General features: G+C 51.6%; 1 protein-coding gene across 1 annotated transcript in view; it reads left to right on the top strand.

Moving 5' to 3' along the window:
- The first annotated feature begins 4,699 nt into the window (after window positions 1–4,699).
- CTNNBIP1 (catenin beta interacting protein 1) overlaps window positions 4,700–13,934 on the top strand; it is a 45,521-nt gene continuing 36,286 nt past the window's right edge. Inside the window, exon 1 of the mRNA XM_044237120.1 lies at window positions 4,700–4,768. The gene's annotated coding sequence lies outside the window, so the exon portion shown is untranslated. The remainder of the gene's footprint in view (window positions 4,769–13,934) is intronic.

The following is a 13,934-nucleotide window of genomic DNA, read 5'->3' as shown; positions in this document are numbered from 1 at the left end:
CATTTTTCTTTATGACCAAATCTTGTCGTGATTTGGTGCAAAGTCTCTTCCTTTCTCTCCCATCCTTGTTTTGTACTTGCTAAACTCCTAGGCAGGAAGACCATCTTATGGGCTAACACTCGAGGTCCACTCTTGGCAAACCTACTTGGGAATAGCTCTCCTGCCCTGTAAGCCTGTGGCTCTGCTGTTGTTTCCCACGAGGCCTAAAACTTTGACTGTTATACTTATCCCTTTGGCACAGAGGATAAGTGATTTGCGGGGGGGGGCTAGAAAACAAGTATTTAAAGAGACATACATGTCTGGGAGCACAGAGAGGCTCTCCCCAAAGCTGAAAGGATAAAATACAGAATCATAAATGTGATGCATGAAGAGCGAGGGGAGGGTTGGTGGCATTGGGGTCGGGGCTGGAGCTAGGCAAGAGGAATGGCTGCCCAATGGGAGGGACAGTCCTGGGCCGGGTATCTACATGGGTTTTATTTATTAATACAACAGTGTTCGGTGGACCTCTGCATATGCCAGATACTGTGCTAGGTGGGAGTGGTTTTCCAGGGACGACGTCCTTGCCCTCCTGGAATGTATAGCCATGCTGGACTGGGGTGAGCAGAGGTTAAGAAATGTCTCCTTAAAGATCAAATATTCAGTCAGGCGAATAAAGGAGAAGTGGAGAAGAACCACCGAGGCAAAGGGAACCACAGCCCTGGAGTTCATGAAGCACAAAGTACCCTGTGGTCAAGGATTAGGGAGAAAGTCTACGTGGGGCTGGAGCCCGTTCAGCCAAAGTTGTTCAGGATGAGGCTGGAGTCGGATGACGCAGGGTCTTGGAGCCACGCTCAAAAGTGTGAACGTCATCAAGGAAACGGAGAGAAGTCATTGAATAGCAGGGGACTGGCAAGATCAGAACATCTTAAGAAGGCCGGTGGGGGTGCCTGGGTGGCTCATTTGGTTAAGCATCTGCCTTCCACTCGGGTTACGATCCCAGGGTCCTGGGATCAAGCCCCGTGTCAGGCTCCCTGGTCAGTGGGGAGCCTGCTTCTCCCTCTCCTTCTGCCCCTCCCCCTGCTTGTGTGCTCCCTCCCTAGCAAATAAATAAATAAATAAATGAAGGAGAGAGGGCTTGGAAGTTATTGTTGGAGTCGTGATAAGAGCTGATGATGGGTTAAGAGAAGTGGAGGTGGTAGAAAGTGGGGAGATTCGAGAAGGGGTTTGGGGGCAGAAATGACATGGACTGGATATGAGGGATAGAGGAGACAGCGTGTCAAGGGGACCGTAAGCTTCTGGTGCAAGCAACTGTGTGGTGGGTGGTGGCAATTATCCAAGGTGGGGGATGCTGACTTGATTTAGGGACCTATTAAGTGTAAGCTGGTGTGAACAGAGCTGCTGTAAGGTCTACTGAAGCTGGGGATGTTAGAGGTTTCTCTTCTTGTCTACCCATTCCCCTTCCCTCCTTCCAAATATTGGTCCCTTTCTGTCTTGTAACATTGCCTTATTCTTTCAGAATTTTCCATGTGTGTGGAAGATGATACATTTTCCAGGTCATATCCTTCTAGCTCTTGATCTAATGGGAAAGGGAGCTTCCCTTCATTTCCAATTCAGAAAGTTTTAGGAAATTGGTGCCTGGCTGGCTTAATTAAGTTGCTGCCTTCTGCTCAGGTTATGATCCCAGGGCCCTGGGATAGATTAAGGTCTCTGCTCAGCAGGGAGTCTGCTTCTCTCTCTCCCTCTGCCCCTCCCCTGGTTTATACACATGCTCTCTCTCTCTCAAATAAACAAATAAAATATTTTTTAAAAAGAAAAAAAAAAGTTTTAGGGAAGCACTCCAATTGGGTCAGCTTGGGACATATTCTGCCTCTTAGCCAGTAGTAAATAGAATGTAGTACTTGACAGGTCCAGCTTGGGCCCCATGTCTCCCCTGTTTGTTTGTTTTTGTGGAGAGGAGAGGAGAGAATACTGTAATTGATAACATCATCAGGACCTCTGGGGGCTCGAGGGGAGGGAGGAGCAGTTTCCCAAGGGGAAGAGAGAGTGCTAAGCTGTCAGAACTAGCTGATGTTCCCTAGATCCTAAACCTTCACATGGACACATTTTCGTTTCATGCATTCCTTTCCTACCTTTATTGTTAAGCATATATCTTTTTTTTTTTTAAGTTTATTTATTGGAGAGAGACAGAAAGAGAGGGAGAGCAAGAGCACGGGGGAGAGGTAGAAGCAAGCTCCTCAATGAGCTGGGAGCCTAATGACTCAATCCCAGGACCTTGGGACCATGACCTTAGCCCAAGGCGGACAACCAACCAACTGAGCCACCCAGGTGCCACAAGCATATGTCTCTTATTTTTTATTTTATTTTTTAAAGGTTTTATTTATTTATTTGAGAGAGCACAAGTGAGGGGGTAGGGGATGGGACAGAAGGAGAGGGAGAAACTCCCAGCTGGGCAGGGAGCCTGCCTCAGGGCTCTATCCCAGGACCCTGAGATCATGACCTGAGCTGAAGACAGACGCTTAACCATCCAGGCACCACAACAAATAAAATATATTTTTTAAGATTTTATTTATTTATTTGACAGATCACAAGTAGGCAGAGAGGCAGGCAGAGAGAGAGAGAGGAGGAAGCAGGCTCCCTGCCGAGCGGAGAGCCTGCTTCGAGGCTTGATCCCGACCTGAGCCGAAGGCAGAGGCTTTAGCCCACTGAGCCACCCAGGTGCCCCAATAAAATATTTTTAAAAAAATGCATTTAGGGGTGCTTGGGTGACTCAGTCATTAACCGTCTGCCTTTGGCTCAGGTCATGATTCCAAGGTCGTGGGATCGAGGGCTGCACTGGGCTCCCTGCTCCTCGGGAAGCCTGCTTCTCCCTCTCCCACTTCCCCCTGTTTGTGTTCCCTCTCTTGTTGTGTCTTTCTCTGTCAAATAAATAAAATCTTTTTAAAAAATTCATTTATACATTATGTCTTGAATACCAAGCAACTTGTTCAGTTTTAATTGATTTATTTAAACATCAATATTTACATAAAAATAATTTGAATGTGTACATTTTTTGCGTTGGTGTGCACTGGGAAACTAGAAGGATCAGCTGGTACACTCTATGGGCAAATATGGGTTGAGCCTTGGCGGTGGGCATAGTAGACTGGATACTAATGGGGAAAGGGACATGACTAAGACCTATTTCTGTCCTTTGAATTCATAATCTCATGCCTTTAATTTTAATTAAAGTCTACCTCATGTTAATAAAATTAAAATGTTCCTCAATTGTAACTAAAAGAGTTATTAACTCAAAAAGAGTAATATAGACATTACAAAATGTAAATACAGTAAAGTAAAAAAAAATATATATATATATATATATCAGTTTCTTCTCACACAAGGTTGGGGAAGAAATGTGAGGGGAGTGGAAGAGGATGGGACGGAAAAGAGGCTAAGGAAACGCTGGGAAAGCTGGGAAGGCAAGAAGCTTCTAAAGTGTGGTTAGTGTAACACCACGTTAACTGTTAAAATGTTGCAGATGAGGCTACTCTTATTAAAGACACGCGTCCCTTTAAAAGGGAAAGTGGGTGTTCAAAGCAATTCATATTCTGCCCCCAAAGGGCTGTTTCTAACCTTAACCCTAACCCTGTACTCTCTCCAGACAGAGCCATCTAGCAGATACCAACATTTTAATCGTGGACCCTTTCTCCCCAGGAAAATGTTCTCCCCATCACGATTCATGATAGTTTAAGTTTAACGGACCCACGCAGGCCCATCCCTGAGCTTTCTGGGCTCCGTGGATCCCAGGTCAGACAGGCCTCCAATTCAAGATCGGGCCCAGCTGCCCCTAACGTAGCTGCGCTCCACTTCCACCGCGCAGGAAGACCACGCCTCTCAATGTTTTGCAACCTCGTCCGCTTCAGATTCTTCAGGGGTCCCGGAGAAACCGGCCTCGCCGAGGATTCCGCCCTGTCTGACCGCTCCCATTTCTAAACACAGACTCGTGTGTGGGAGAGGCCATTATTTTTACCGGATCTCTGGCTCCTGGAGCCGCTAAGGCACAGGCAGAGTCGCTTCACCACAGAGCCAGCACCATCCTCAATCCCGGCTCCGCCCTCAGACCGCCTCCTCCTCCGAGCCCCCGCCCCTCTTCCCCTGCCCTCCCGCCCCGCCCCCGCTCCGCTCCACCCCTTTGCTCAGAGCGCGGCTCGGCCACTACCCGCGACCCTGTTCCACCCGCCCATCTCGTGGCCCCGCCCCGGGATCCCTGGCCCCACCTTCTCCCGAGGAGCCCAATGAACGTCCCCGCGCTCCACTCGGCACCCTCCCCGAATGCAGGAGGCCCCGCCCCATAGGCCGAGTTAACCAATGGGCGCCCCAAGGCCCCGCAGCCCCGCCCCACCCTCAAGTCCCTCCCCTGGCGCCCGGCCCTCCTCACCTCCCACTCCCGACACACCCCGCCCCCCCACCCCACCCCGGGCGTTGCGGTGGCCGCGCCTCCGCCGCCCTCGCGGAGCCAGATGCCGCCCCCTCCGCCGGTCCCTCCCCCGGCGGCCTGGCGCCTCCCTCCCACCCCGCCGCGGTGACTCACGGAGCGGGAGGCGGAGGCTCAGGCGGCCGCTCCCGCTGCTGCTGTTGCTGCTGCTGCTGCCGCCGCCGCCGCCGCCGCCGCCGTCGCCGCCGCAGCCGCCGCCTCTGCTGCTGCCGCCGCCGCCGCCGCGGCTGCTCGGACTGAGCGCGCCCCGGAACAGGCCGCCGCGCGCGGTGCACGGACCCGCAGCCCCCGCCGGCCCGGCCGGGTCGGGCGGCCCAGGTAAGCGCCGAGGCCGTCCCCGCGCCCACAGCGCCGCGCGGGGGCTCTGGGGAGCCGCCGGCCCTTTGTCTCCCGGGGAGGGGCCGAGGAGGGCGCCCCCGAACCCTCTCGGACCCACTGGCTGGCCCCCGGCGCGGCGCCCTGGTCTGGGCCCGGCCTCCGCGCCCCGCCTGGTGGCTGCCGCCTCCCGCCTCCCGCCGCTCGCCGCGGCGGACGCCGCCACAGACCACCCTCCAGCCTTCCTCCCCTTCGCCCAGGGTCGCCTCCACAGGTGTCCGAGCCGCCCACCCCGTTGTTCGCCGCTGCGTCGGCGCGGTTGTCACCGTCTGTCACTCCAGGTCCCGTGCCCTCCCGACTCTCCCCTCACCTGCTCCCCACGCTCAGCATCCCGACCTTCTTTCCGTACAGAGCCCCTCCGTCTGTCCCCAAAGTAAATGCTGCCAATGTCTGGCCCCGGGGCCGCCCTTCCTCCCTCTCGTGTGATTGAACTGTCGCTTCCCCATTCCACCGCTCCCGGTGACTGCTCCTGGAAGGCGCACACTGCAGGCACATGTGCCACCTGTATGGCGGGTGTGGATCCAAATGAACCACCGGGAGCTCCAAACTGCACTTGTCACCTCCTTCTCGTCACCCCCACCCAACCACCTTCCTTATCCTTGAACGTGGTAACCCAGGTACCTAGATAGGTCTGGACACCCACCCTCTGTTAGGCCCCGCATGCCTTCCTCTCTACTGCACTGAACTTGTCTGAGCAGTACCTACTGTCAGGTTAGCCCCTGGGAAGGCCGAAGAGGAGGCTTGCATTGGCAGCAAATCAAGAGTTTTATGAATAATGAGATGTGTGGTTTGCAGCACCTCCTATCTGAGAATCTAAGTATGCTGGAGCTGTTAATTATTTTGTCTCCTGTCACTCAAAGAACTTAGGGAAGTGTGCCTGGCTGGCTGCTGGGTAAATTGAGGCACAGGGTGTGTCGGTGTGGGACCTGGAGGCAAGTCAGAGTTTGTCCTAAAGTTTTGTTCCCCAAGTGCCTTGGATCTTAGCTCGCTGCTGCAACTACTGGGCTCTTGTTCCTGGTTTTGGGTAAATCGAGGCACGGGTTATGTCCGCATGGGACCTGGAGGCAAGTCAGAGTTTGTCCTGCGGTTTTATTTCCAAGTGCTTTGGATCTTAGCTCCGTGCTGGAACTACTGGGCTCTTGGTCCGGGCTTTAGACCCTAAGTGATACTCATCTTTTGGGCCATTAAAGTGTCCAGAGATGCCAGTTTCCTCTGATTTAAAGCAGGACTTTGAATCATAAAAAAGGTGCTGGCTATTGAACTTTAGGGTGTCATTTGTGGTTTTCTGGTGGAGTTAGTGAGGAACCTTGTAAAATGCAAGTTACCTCTGTGAGATGGAGACTCATCCGTTCAGTGGTGAGCGCTCTCTGTAGGACAGGCACCATGTCCAGCACCCAGGCTCCAGGTGGTGAAAACGGACCCAGCCCCTGCCCTCCCGAAGCCGACACTCTAAAGAGGAAGGAGTAAACAAATAAGCAGACAACATAATTCCAGTGGCATTAAGTGCTGCTATGAAGAACCAGTTTGGATCTTATTCCAAGGGCAGTTAGAAGCTGTTAGAGGATTTTAAGCAGAGAGGTGATAAGATCCAAGTTTTCAAAGATGGTTCTGGCTGCCGTATAGAGACTGGATTGTAAGGCACAAAGGTAGAAGCGGGGATAGCAGTGGGCAGGTAGCCGACTGCAGCTTACAGGCAAGAGGCGGAGGTGGCTCCGGGGACCAAGCTGGTGGTGGTAAAAGTGAAGAGCTAGCACCTCTCTTCTCCCCCCAGGAGAGGCTGAGGGCTGGAAAGCAAAATGTCAGGAAACACCGACTCAGATTTATATGTATAGCAGATAATTTCTAGATCATAGGCAGGTTTAGCTCAGCTCACCTTGCTCAGCCCCTGTTTTGAGCCAGGCAGGCTCTGTGCTGGACTCCAGGGATGCAGACGAGAACAAGGTGAATGGGAGTGGGCTCCACACGTTGCAATGGTGCGTTCACAGAAGGGTCACCTCCTCCTTGATGGAAGAGGGTTTCTGGGCTTAAAAACCAGTTAGAGATGGAGGAGCACAGAACACAGTGGGCTTCGACCCCATATTTGGCTGCATTATTTAAATGAGAGAATTTTTATTGCCCTGCCCATGCTGTGAGATGTTTCCCAAGGAAATTGGGACTGTTCTCATGGTAGATGAGACGACCAGTCAGTGGCCATGCACTTGAACTATTAACCAGAATAAAATTTGATCTCTGTGCTGCTCCAAAAGTGTGCTGTCAGAACATGTCAGAGGCAGAAGACCTTGGGGGGTTGTGTAGGCCAGCCCCCTCTTTTCTGGCTGGGGATCTGTGGCCCCTAGAGGCTATGTAACTCCCGAAATCCCATAGAGTCTGTACATTTTTTAATGGCATCTGCCAATTTCTACTTCTGTTTCAGCTCCAAGTGTACCTGCCTGACTCTCAGCTTTCTGAGGCTAGGATCTCTGGTGGACTCATCTTTGCATAGCTCCCGACATCTAGAGAGTGTCCTGCACAAAAAATAAACTCATCGGATATTAGTTGACTTGCCTGGGTGTCTCAGCACCTAAAACTAGAAGCCAGGAATCCTAAACCACACTTCCTGCAGATCCCTCCTCATCCAGGGTGCAATACAGTGGGAAAGCCAGCCATCCCCACCTCACTGGGCTCAAAGAGCAGGGCAGCCCTTCCTCGATAGATTCGCTCTCTTTCCAGCCCTGCCTACAGAGAACAGCTGCGGGGGTGCTGACCAAGTCCTTATTCAACACTCAGCAAAGATCAGAGCATGCACTTTGTACCAAGACTATCTTAGTTTCTGCCCTTATGAGCTGTGTGACCTTTAGCAAGTAACTTAACCTCCCCATGCCTCAGTTTCCCCAGGCGGAAAATATTAATCCTTCAGGAAGTTGTTGGGAGGATTAAATTAGCTAATACCTATCAGATGCTTAGAACAGCACCAAACACTTAGTATGTGGTTGGTGGGAGTAGTAGTTATCATTTCACTGTTACTTATCTGTTTCTTATTTGCCACCGAAGCTCTTTGAGGGCAGAGATTTTTTTTTCTTTTTTTCTTTTTTTTTGGTCTGTTGTTGTAGTCCAGTGTCTAAACTTTGTAGGCACTCAGTAAATATTTGTGAAATGGAATGACGTATTGAACACCTACTTTATGCCAGGCCCTGTGGTAGGTGCTGGGGATATAGCCAAGGACAAGATCTCACCAGGATCCGTGGTCTAATGAAGATTATCTTCTGGTGACAGAGACAAATAGTAGATAGATAAAAACAAAACAATGCAGGATGGCGAAAAGAGATATGGGGGGAATGAAACAGGGCACTAAGATGGAGATGACTGGGATGGGGGTCAGGATAGAACTCTAGCTCGCTCTCAGGAGGTGACTTTGAATGGGGACCCGGCTGGTGTGCACAGAGGACAGCAGGAGCTATGAGCCCAGTAGGGCTGGAGCATGGTGACCAAGGAGTTGACGGGCTGGATCTGTGGCCTGGTGAGGAATTTGGATCTCACTCATCAATTCTGAACAGTGGAAAGTCACTGCATGAGAACTCCTCCTTGAGGGGCCATGGTAGGAGAAAGAGCGGGTTGCTAGGAGCAGCAGTGAGTGGGCCCTCCTTGTCCTGGGAAGGCTTTTGGAGGCCAACAGGCTAGCAGTGTTGACTTCATTCCCATCAGGTTCCCCGTTTCGCTGGCCTAGGTGCCCAGGAGATACGGGAGCCATCTGCTGGCTAACAAAGGCCCAGGTGTGAGTGTGTGTGTCCTGCAGATTCCTTTGACCTTCTTTACTGCCCCCCCACCCCGAGAATGAGGATAATCAGTGTCTTAAGTTGAATGAACGTGCATTGCCAGCTCTTAGCATCTTGCCTTATACCACGGCACGTCGTATGTTCTTTGCTCCTCCCTGTAGGAGTTAAAGCTTCTTTTTTAAAAAATTAATACCTGTCCCACTTTATTTTTTAAGATTTTATTAATTTTTTTAGAGAGCACAAGCAGGGGGAGCAGTAGGCAGAGGGAGCGGGAGAAGCAGGCTCCCCACAGATTCCAGGACCCCGAGATCATGACCTGAGCCAAAGGCATCTAAATGCCTAACTGACTGAGCCACCTAGGCGCCCCGAGTTAAAGCTTCTTATCTTGGCAGTGACACCGAAATAATGGAGTTTTGCTGCTGGTCTTCATGTGTGCGTCAGGGGTGGCCACACATGCCTGTGTCAGCATCTTTGTTGGGGGTATCCTGAGATTGACTGGGTAGCTGTCCCCCACCCTACCACCGCTGCTCCTTCAGGCCCCTGGGTCGGAGCCATTTGGCCACACTGTCTTCCATGAACCCCTCCTGTTTGATCAGGAGCGTGGGGGTACCTAGAAGGCGCTGGCTGTGTTGCATCTGGGCTGGGAGCAGTTTGGAAGCTCAGGAGAGCACTCAGAGAAATGGCATTTAGAACCTAGGGGCTCCGCTGGTCAGGAATCCAGAGCTGGCCTTGTTAGACGGGGTGCTGTTGGCTAGCTTCCCATTCGGGCATCCCCCTTGTCGGTTGGTGTTCACGATGCCTCTTGCTCTGCTAACCTTGAGAGACCAACATGAGCCAGTGGGAGTCTAAACTTGGTGTTGCAAGTCATTCTCAGGCTCCTGGGACATTTCATTGGCAGAATCCAAAATGCCTGTTAGTCGTATGTCATCTGTAGCCTTGTAAAAACTAAGCCCAGAGTGGGTGCAACCCTTTTGTCAAGTAATCATTTTTTTTCAATGAGAGTCATAGTGTTCATTGAGAAAATGAATGAACATGGCATTTTACATACATCGTCTCGTTCAACCCTCACCCCGATTTCAGAGATCCACACCATTAGTGCTAATTTGCACATTCAGACGCTGAAGCCTGCAAAGACTAAGTAATTGGTTAGAGATCAAGCTAGTCAGGAACAGAGTCAGGATTCAAACCCAGGCAGTGTGTCTCCTGGTCACAAGCTCAGAGCCCCATGTTAGATGCTGCTTCTCAGCAGGAACAGTAGAGAAGAGAAAAATCTCTCTTGAGCCCGGCGTGGGTGACAATGTTAGGGCGGCCAGACTTAGCTGCAAATCCTGCACCCTTTCCCTGTCTCAGCTGGCCTTGGGCATGCTAATTAACCTCCCTTTACCTTACTTTCCCCAACTGTAAATGGGGATAATGATACTTGTACCTTCATAGCTCCCAGGGGCATTGTGATGTTTGAGCCAAAGTGCTTTTGAACTTCTTTTATGAAAGGGCGCTGGGCACCAATTGCTGTTATACTCAGTTATTAAAGACCCATTATGCCCTGATCCTCCACGAAGCCTTGTTAAAAGGGAAAGACAACAGTCCCAAGAGGGAGAGGTGTCCTTGCGTGGTGGACACTGCTGCACCAAAACATTGTTTTCCTCCTTCTGAAGTTTCTTAAGGATTGAGGGTCATGACTGTTTCTCCATGGCTGTGTTGTAGTGTATAAGCTTCTGTAAGCAGGTCCGTAGGCCTCATAACATGATCGAGGACGGTGAGGGCAAGACAGAGCAGGGGGATAAAGGGCTTGGTTTCCAATACTGGCTATGATGTCTTTATAAGATAAGCCAAGGATACGGAGATACCAAGAAGTGATGGCCATCTTTCATTCGTCCTTCCTTCCCACCCTTCTTCCTTCTAATGATTCACTGATTCAGTTAATAAATATTTACAGAACTTGATTACAGCCTGGACTCCATGGTAGGCACGGAAATACGGTGACGAGCAGGGTTAAAAGAGTTCTTCCCCATGCAAAGCTTACTGTCTAAGGCCAAGAGGCTTATTATCTGGATGGAGTCGTGGGACTAAAGAGAGAATGTGTTGGTGAGTGTTTTGAACTCTCAGGAGTCAGAATATAATTTCCGGGTGTACACATGGGCTCCCCTGGGTACCTACCCTAGGTGGGCATTAAGGTGTAGGAGAGTGTGTTTGGCTTCCCAGAAGGGCAGGGGAAGAGTTAATAGATTAGAGCCCTTCTGTATCATGTGTAATAAAAGCTGCACTTGGTGTGGGCAGTAAGAGCTCATTTCCACTTAAAGCCTCAACTCTTTGTTACTTGAGTTCAAGTCAGGAAGGAATGATCATGGGCTCCTCCCAATTTTTTTTTTTTTTTTAATTTATGCCACCAATCTGGTGCCTTTCTTTAGAAATGACCACTAGACCTGGTCTCTCCTGCCTGTCCGGTCTCCTTCAGGAAAGCAAGCATATGGCAGCAGGTGGGCGCTGGGGTGAGCTGCTTGGTGCTCTCCGGCAGGCCCACGGGGCTCCCGAACTGGTGCCTGTAGACACCTGTGTGGGGTCGATTTGTACGCAGTGGGGGGGTGAGGGTTATTTCTTCCCCAAGTCTTCCCTGTATCAGGCCTCAGGATCCCTTCAAAGAGTGAGGTCAGGGAGGCCCCGCAGGTCATGGGAAAGCACACAGTGTTCTTCCTCTGTCCCTCCAGCAGGGCTGGGTGGAGAGGGCAAAGGGCTGGCAGAGGCAGCTGCCCATATTCAGAGTGGGAGGAAGACCTAGGACAGCATGCTCCTGGGTGATGTCACTTTCACCCAGCCCCTGACATGTCACTGCCTTCCTGGTGCTCATTCGCCACCCTTTCAGTCCGGGGGCTGATCACCATTCTCCGCCCGATCAGGAGGAAACAGCCGGCCCGGCAAGAAGGCCAAGTCACTCAGTGTCCCCGACTTCTTTAAGCGTGGTTGGAGCCCACAGTGACGCTGGTTCAACCAGGAGAAAGTGACCCACTTCCATGTCCTCTGCCACATGGAGAGCCGGGTGGGAGGCTTTCGGAGACCAGCTCCAAGTAAGGTTCTCCCAGGCCGGACTGTCTCCTGAGTATCCACCCACATGTTTCCTGCTGCTGGACTCCTGTGGTCCGTGCCCCTGAGCTGAGTTACAGCTCCAAGACAGATGAAGTTACTGCCTCGTCATCTCGCAGGCCTGGATTCTGCAAGTGAAGCTTCCTGTGGGGTCAGGATCCCTGTGGGTTCAAACACCTTTCCTGACGCGGGCCCTACCCTTGTTCTTCCTGCTAGATCACCAGGCAGACCGGAGACCCCGTTTCCAAGGTGATGGGTTAACCTTGACAGCAACCCCCGCCCCCAGACCAAGGCTCGCAGCCCCCTGCTCCAGGCAGCCCTGGCTCCCCACAGTCCCCTCCTGACCCTCGCCTCTCACAGAATGTTCTTCTGCTGCAGGAATATGAACTGAAATGTTTTGGACCTTCCAGTTTCCTTCTATTCTGTTCAGGTAGAGAACATTTGAGTGATTTTTGCTCTTTGTGATTTCGTTTCTTCCCTGGGGGTGGGGGTGGGGTGGAAGAAGGCTGATTTATAGCCATGACGATGCGAATACTGCAAAGGTGATTTGGGGGGTTTTGGCGGGTAAAGTGGTTCTGAGCCCCCGAATGATCCAGTCGTATTTACAAAGGTGGTAGGGTCAGCTCAGGTAAGCCATGATCTCAGACCTGCGTGAGGGCCATTGCTGACCATGTGTTCCGCTTCCCAACTGAGGCAGTGTGTCATCCCCCTCACCACCCGGCCCTCTGTCTGTCCTGCTGTTGCCACTGCCTGGTGGCCTCTCAAGGCACGTGGCATTCCTCCAGCCGATTGCTGGTGTTGCAGGAAGATGGGGTGCCGGTGATTTTTAGGAGGACGTGGTGGGGCCTACAAGCCAGCAGGTCGGCTGTGGGGTGTCTCCCCAGGGCCCTGACTCTGCTTTGCTGCACGGCGCAGCCTTCTGGAGCGCGGTTGGCACGACGAGTAGAGGACGTGGTGGGGCCTACACGTCCAGCAGGAGCGGCGTCGGCTGGATGAGTAGATCCTTCTGCAACCCCGAGGGGGAAGCTGCCTCTCCACCTGAGAGGCCGCGTGTACCGTCACCTCGCGTTTGCTGCAGGTGTCGGCTGTGCATGGTCTGTCTCTAGGGGAGAGAAGAGGGTTGTTAGGCCCAAGAGCAGTGACCGAAGAGCCTGAATGCTCCCCACCAAGCACTTCCTGGACCGGCGGGATCCCCCAGGGGAAGAGCGCTCTCTCACTCTTGTCTTCTGACCCCATTCCCCTTCCTTTAGAAAGTAGCATTCATTTCTTTGGGCCTGGGTCATCGAAGCACAGTATAGAATTCAAGAGGCTATACTGCCTTCCTTCCTGGCTTCTCTGCCCTAGGAGAGACCACCGTCAGCCCGTGTCCTGTGCATCTTAACCAGAGACGCTCTACACGTGTGCACACGCGTCATGAACACGTGTGATCGCACACTCACGCCTGACACACACTGTTTCCACGTGTTGTACGCAGGGTTCTACATCTGTTTTTTTTCATCTCACCGTAAATCCCAGAATTCATTCTCTACCAACACCATTGTCGTTGTCATTCAGCTAATACCTCTCGAGCACTTCCTGTGTGCTGGGTAGTGTTGCTTTTATTTTTATTTTTATTTTTTTAAATAGGCTCCACACCCTGTGTGGGGCTTGAACTCATAACCCTGAGATCAGGAGTCACATGCTAGATGCCCCCTGTGTGCTGGCTATTGTTAAAAAAGTGCTTTACTTACATTAGTTGTGTACTCCTCCCACAAATCCTGGGAACTAAGTACTGTTATCGTCCACAGTTTGCAGACAAGTAAACTGATGCATGGAGAGGTTAAGTTCTATCTCAGGTCACTTAGAACCATTTTACTCATTTTAGTGGTTCCATGGGATTCTTTTGATTCGTGGTATTTTATTTTATTTTTTTGAAGATTTTAAAATTTTATTTATATGACAAAGAGCACAAGCAGGGAGGCAGGAGGGGGGAAACAGGCTCCTCGCTAGGTAGGGAGGCAGATGTGGGGCTCCATCCCAGGACCCCGGGATCATGAGGTGAGCCGAAGGCAGATGCTTAACCAACGGAGCCACCCAGGTGCCCCACAGTTAGCCTTATTCTAATTCTAGAGAGCAGTTAGGCAAATCCTGATTGTGGGAGGTCCTAGAGACAGTGTTCTTGGACTCTAAAAATTGTTCATGTCGTGACAGACAACAAAAAGCTGGTGAACCATTCCAGGCTAAGGGACAGGAAAGAGTATAGGGACCCAATGCACTTGAGATCCTCCATTGGATCCTGG

The sequence above is a fragment of the Neovison vison genome, chromosome 2 (assembly GCF_020171115.1).
Source record: "Neovison vison isolate M4711 chromosome 2, ASM_NN_V1, whole genome shotgun sequence".
NCBI lineage: Eukaryota > Metazoa > Chordata > Mammalia > Carnivora > Mustelidae > Neogale > Neogale vison.
This window is presented reverse-complemented; position numbering and strand designations above follow the sequence as displayed.